The sequence below is a fragment of the Myotis daubentonii genome, chromosome 1, assembly GCF_963259705.1.
Source record: "Myotis daubentonii chromosome 1, mMyoDau2.1, whole genome shotgun sequence".
Taxonomy (NCBI): Eukaryota; Metazoa; Chordata; class Mammalia; order Chiroptera; family Vespertilionidae; genus Myotis; species Myotis daubentonii.
The window spans coordinates 120510135-120516876 of NC_081840.1; the positions used below are offsets into that span (position 1 = coordinate 120510135).

The 6742-nt window shown below is 42.9% G+C and overlaps 1 non-coding gene across 1 annotated transcript; it reads left to right on the forward strand.

Moving 5' to 3' along the window:
- The first annotated feature begins 1424 nt into the window (after positions 1–1424).
- LOC132224165 (U6 spliceosomal RNA) lies at positions 1425–1528 on the forward strand. Its single transcript, XR_009450611.1, has one exon. It is a non-coding gene; the product is annotated as a U6 spliceosomal RNA (small nuclear RNA).
- Positions 1529–6742: the final 5214 nt, after the last annotated feature.

The following is a 6742-nucleotide window of genomic DNA, read 5'->3' on the forward strand; positions in this document are numbered from 1 at the left end:
CTTTTATTAAGACACTAGTGACCCAGTGCACAAAATTCATGCACATTAAAAGGGAATTAATTAGAGGAAATATTTTAATATTGCTGTTGCCCTTTCTTTATAATAGAAGTGTCAGAGATGAAAGAAAATTAGTAAAATGTATATGAAAATCTTCCTCCTGTCAGAGTCTGGGGCGTGCCACAGGAACCAGAGTCAAATCCCCACCCACCCATGTGCGCCTCAAAATCATGCAATACCCAGACCCAGCCGGCCCCAGCCCCATTGGGCTGGATCCAGACCCGGCCAGCCCCACCCCCATTAAGCCCTGCCAGGTGGGGGGCGCAGCCTGAGGTCCCCCAGCCCTGGGTGGGGGTACAGCCTGAAGTCCCCTGTCAAGCCCCGCCAGGCATGGGGAGCAGCCTTAGGTTCCCTGGCCTGGGACGGGGTGCGTGGCCTGAGGTCCCCTGGCCCAGGTCGGGGCAGGGGACATGCCTTGAGGTCCCCCATCAGGCCCTGTGGGCTGGGGCCACGGCCTGAGGTCCCCTGTCAAGCGCCGCATGGCAGGGGGTACAGCCTCAGGTCCTCCGGCCTGGCACCGGGGAGGGGGTGCAGTCTGAGGTCCCCTTTCAAGCCCCGCCGGGCAGGGGGTATGGCCTCAGGTCCCCCATCAAGCTCCGCCGAATGAGGGATGCATTCTGAGGCCCCCCGTCAAGCCCTGCCAGGTTGGGGGCACAGCTTCCGGTCCCCTGCCCCAGCCCAGCACCACGCAGCCTCAGGTCCCTGTTGATTGCTCATTAAGGCTTGTTATGGGAACTTGTCCTCCGCTGTGGGCACAGCCATCTTGTGTTACGGAATCCCTGACTCTGCTGTAAGCGCAGCCATCTTGACCGTTATGTCATGATGGTCAATTTGCATAATCCCTTTTTATTAGGTAAGATGTTTGTTCAATAGCTACCTTCTTGAGAATTATCCTATATAATAAAGAGGGAATATGCAAATTGACCTTCACACCCTTGCACAAGATGGCCACCCCCAAGTGGTCACAGATGGCCACCACAAAATGGTTCACAGGGGAGGGCAGTTAGGGGCAACCAGGTCAGCAGGGGAAGGCAGTTAGAGGTGACCAGGACAGCAGGGGAGGGCATTTAGGGGTGACCAGGCCAGCAGGGGAGGGCAGTTGGGGGTGACTGGGCCAGCATGGGAGGGCAGTTGGGGGTGATCGGGTCAGCAGGGGAACAGTTAGATGTCGATCAGGCTGGTAGGGGAGAGGTTAGGGGGTGTTCAGTCTGGCAGGCAGAAGCGGTTAGGGGCAATTCAGATAATCTAGAGGAAATGGATAAATTCCTAGAAACATACAACCTACCAAGACTGATTCATGAAGAAATAGAAAATCTGAACAGACCAAAACAAGTAAGGATATTGAATTAGTAATTAAAAACCTCCCTGTGCTCCCTTCAGCAGCACATATACTAAAATTGGAACAATATAGAAATTAACAAGCCTCCTGTACAAAGATGAAATTTGAGTTCATGAAGAGTTCCATATTCTTATGTAAATTGGTGAAAATCACTACAATACTAATTATAGTGGTTAGGCAGGCAGGCAAGTGGTTAGGAGCCAGCAGTCCCAGATTGTGAGAGGGATGTCTGACTGCTGGATTAGGCCCGATCCCTGTGGGCCTAAACAGGCAGTTGGACATCCCCAGAGGGGTCCCAGATTGGAGAGGGTACAGGCCGGGATGAGGGACACCCCCCCCTCCAGTGCACGAATTTCTCTAGTTTTTAATAATGAAAAGAACTTACATCTTGTCAAATTTTGTGTGTGCATCTATTGAGGGTAGCATATAATTTTAATCTTTCATTCTGTTAATGTATCACATTTATTAATTTGTATATGTTTAATCATCCTTAAATCCCAGAGATAAATCCCACTTAGTCATGATACATAGACCTCTTAATGTGCTGTTGAATTTAGTTTGCTAGTATTTTGTTGAGAGTTTTTGCATATATATTCCTCCGGGATATTTGCCTGTAATTGTCTTTTCTTGTAACATTCTTCTTGGCTTTGATATCATGGTTATGCTGGCCTTGTATAATTAGTTTAAGAGTGTTCCCTACTCTTAAATTTTTTTGGAAGAGTTTGAGAAGGATTGGTATTAATTCTTCTTTAAATGTTTGGTAGAACTCACCAGTGAAACCATCTTGTCCTAGGCTTTTCTTTGTGAAAGTTTTTTACTTTTTATTTTAATTTTATTGAATGTATTTAGCATGTATCATTGTATAAATTTAAGGTATACAGCATATTACTTAGATACATTTGTAAATTGTAGTATAACTAGTATTGTAGTGATTTTCACCAATTTACATAAGAATATGGAAAGGGTCTGGCACCTGAGGACACGGCTGTCTTTTTGAATCCCGAGGGAGACACAAGCTCCAGACGGCTCTGAAATCCGGTTCCGGGAAGTCTCTGGGGACCCAGGACTTATACGGGGAGAAACTGGTCTGTCTGTCAGCGGGCGAGCTTGAGGGCTGCGTTCCCTCAGAGGTGCTTGCAGCCATTGCCGGGACACTGGGACTCGAGATTCCTTAGGGCGGGGCTGAGGCTTCGCCATAGCTGCTTGCTCCGCCCTTTGATTCCTTGAGACCCTGCCCCGCTCAGGCTGCAGCAGAGGCTTTTGCATATGAATGCCCTGGTCCTTTGCAACCTGTCATTACCTAACCACAGCCGGGCCAGATAGACCCAGAGCTTCCAAGAGAAGGCCCAAGGCCCCACAGCGGCTTGCATTGCTACACAGCTGAGCAGCATCAGGGCACTTCCAAACTCCAAAAAAAATGAAGGGGAATCTGCAGTTCTCTTCGTAGTTCCTGCTGTGTAACCTCAGGCAGAGGCTAAATTAGCACCTCCTTAGATCCAAGAGCCACTGTACCCAGTGGTCAGAGGGGGACCATCCAGATCACAACTCCTCAGATCCATAAGGGACACACTCAGGGTGTAGTCTCAGTGAGCACCAAAGCCCCACTGAAGCAAGTCTTGCCCCAGAAGGGTGTCTCCAGCACAGAAGTTCTCCCACTGCAGACAGACACAGCTGATTCTCACTGCCAATTAGCCTGGAGGTCAATTCCTCCCAGTGATCCTACAACAACCAAGGCATAGCTACAACAAGACTGTGCACAAAGCCCACAAGGGGGTGCACCAAGAGTGTCCACCTCAGGTAATGGGGGAGGCTGAGCCACTGGGCCCTACAGGACACCTAGCACACAAAGCCACTCTATCAACACAGGGAAGCAGCCAAAATGAGGAGACAAAGAAACAGGTCACAAATGGCAGAAACGGAGGAAAGCAAATGACTGGATATAGAGTTCAAGGCCACATTTATAAGGTTTTTCAAGAATTTTATGGAAACCGCCGATAAATTTAATGAGTCCCTCAATAAGTATAGTGAGACCATGGAGGACATGAAAAAGGACCAACTAGAAATTAAGCATACACTGACTGAAATAAAGAATAATTTACAGAGATCCAACACCAGACAAGAGGATCCCAAGAATCAAGTCAAAGATTTGAAATACAAAGAAACAAAAAATACCCAACCGAAAAAGAAAAAAGAAAAGAGATTCCAAAAATATGAAGATAGTGTAAGGAGCCTCTGGGACAACTTCAAGCGTACCAACATCAGAATTATAGGGGTACCAGAAGAAGAGAGAGGGCAAGATATTGAAAACCTATTTGAAGAAATAATGACAGAAAACTTCCCCTACCTGGTGAAAGAAATAAGCTTACAAGTCCAGGAAGCGCAGAGAACCCCAAACAAAAGGAATCCAAAGAGGACCACACCAAGACACATCATAATTAAAATGCCAAGAGCAAAAGACAAAGAGAGAATCTTTAAAACAGCAAGAGAAAGACAGTCAGTTACCTACAAGGGAGTACCCATACGACTGTCAGCTGATTTCTCAACAGAAACCATGCAGGCCAGAAGAGAGTGGCAAGAAATATTCAAAGTGATGAATAGCAAGAACCTGCAACCAAGATTACTTTATCCAGCAAAGCTATCATTCAGAATAGAAGGTCAGATAAAGAGCTTCACGGATAAGAAAAAGCTAAAGGAGTGCATCACCACCAAACCAGCATTATATGAAATGCTGAAAGGGATTCTTTAAGAAGAGGAAGAAGAAAAAGGAACTCTTACCATTTGCCACAGCATGGATGGAACTGGAGAGAGGATAAATACCACATGATCTCACTCATTTGTGGACTCATTAATGAACAACATAAACTGATGAACAAGGACTGATCCAGACACGGAGAGGCATTGACTGGACTGTGGGGCTTTGGAGGGAGGGTAGGGGAGGGTGGTGGAAAGGGGGAAAGATCAACCAAAGGACTTAGGTGCAGGCATATAGGCCTAACCAATGGACACGGACAACGGGGGGGAGGGGGGGGAGGGCATGAGCGGGGGGGTGGGGGTAGAGGGTAATGTGGGGACAAGGACACATATGTAATATCTTAATCAATTAAAATATATATTAATTAAAAAAAAAAAAACAAAGAAACAGAATTTCTGGTGGATGAGGCCCAGAAATCAGGATTTTAAAAAGATTCCCAGGTGATTCTAATGTGCAGCCAAGTTGAGAACCACTGATCTATAGATATAGTTTTTCCAAAGGTATCTTCAATAACAGATCCATTACAAATCATTTCACTTCCATGCTCCTCTCTGAGGGCGGGTTCCTACCTGAAACCTCGCCCTCCAGGAAACAGCTGGGAGAGGGTGCAGCTGTTTCCAAGACAACCACTGCAGGACTGACTTCCTTCCGGTTAATCCTGGTTTTGGCCGTGATGTTACACCCAGGGTTTTTATATAAGTAGATAAGGACTTATTAATACCATCTTATTGTTTTCTAGTTCACTTGTTTCTTTCACCCTCTCTTTCTGTCTTCCTTTGTCAGTTGATGATTATCTGTAGTGGTTGGTATTCTTTGATTTCCTTCTGTTTATCTTTTGTGTAACTAATGTATATGCTTTGTAGTTACCATGAGACTTATATGAAACATACATATAACAGCCCATTTTAAGTATATAACAGTTTAACCTAGACTGTATACAGCTTACCTTTCCCTCCCCCATTTATATTTTAAAGTCACAATTTGCATTTTTATATTGTTGTATTATTAAAAATTATTGTATCTATAGTTATTTTTAATAATTTTGTCTTTTAAACTTTAAACTAGCAATAAGTGATTAACACACTACCATATTATACTATTTGGATATTCTCAATTCAACTATATACTCACCTTTACCAGTGTGTTTTACATTTTCATATGTGTTCATGTTACTAGTTAGCATCTTTTTATTTCAACATGAAGAACTTCCAGCATTTCTTATAAAACAGGTCTAACGGTAATTAACTCTTTCAGTTTTTGTTTTACGGGGAAAATCTTTATTTCTCCTTTATTTCTGAAGGACAACTTTGCCAGATAAGTTATTAGTTGGAGAGGTTTTCTCTTCTTTCAGCATGGTCAATATGTCCTCTCATGATCTCCTGGCCTTCAAGCTTTCTGCCAAAAAATCTACTTATGACCTTTTTTCCTTCTTGCTGCTTTAAAAATTTGTCTGTGATTTTAGAGTTTTATTATAATGTGTCTCAGAGAGGCTCTCTTTATTTTTTCTTTTTAAATTAAATTTATTGGGGTGACATTGTTGACTTAATTTGGTGACTTATGAGATTCATGAACTTGGAAGTTCTCAGCCATTATTTCTTTAAAAAAATATATTTCTGATTGCTGATAGCATTACAGATTTCTCCCATCCCTCTCAAACCCTTTGCTTCCTGCTCTCTTTTTTCTCTCTTCTCCTTCTGGGATTCTAGTAATTTACATATTATTGCTATTAATGGCATCACATAGTTCACATAGGCTTTGTTCACTTTTTTTAAATCTTTGTTTTTATTGATTTCACAGAGAGGAAGGAAGAGGGAGAGAGAGAAACATCAATGATGAGAGAGAATCATATATGGGCTGCCTCCTGCATACCTCCTACAGGTGATCTAGCTCAAAACACGGGCATGTGCCTTAACTGGGAATTGAACCCTGACCTCCTGGTTCATAGGCCAACATTCCACCACTGAGCCACATCATCCAGGTGGCTTTATTTACTTAAAAAGAATTCTTTTAAATTTGTTTTCCTCTGGCCAGATAATTTCAAATTTTCTGTCCTCTACTTCATAGATTATTTCTTAAGCTTAGATGAAGCCTGGCATTGATGCTCTCTATTGTATTTTTCATTTCATTTATTGTATTCTTCACCTCCAGTATTTCTTTGTGTTTTTTAAGATTATTTTTATCTCTTTGTTAAATTTATAATTTTGTTTATGTATTGTTTCCCTAATTTAGTTGAATTTTTTCTGATAGCTCATTGAGCATCCTTAAAACAACTATTTTGTATTTTTTATCTGACAAATCATAGATCTCCATTAGTTTGGGGTTGGTTACTGGAACATTGTGATGTTCCTTTGGTGGTGTCATGTTCCTTTGATTTTTCATGTTTCTTTAAATCTTGTATTGCTATATCTGCATCTCAAGAAACAGTCACCTTATCTAGTCTTTGCTGACTTCACTATATCCAATCTCAGATTCTTTTATTGCTCCCACTTTTCTGCTTGACTCTTGGGTTTCCACAAAGCCAATCTTATCCATGGGTGATTGTCAGAATCAGTGTTCTTTCTGGGGAAGATGCTAGAAAACTCCCATCTTGCCCT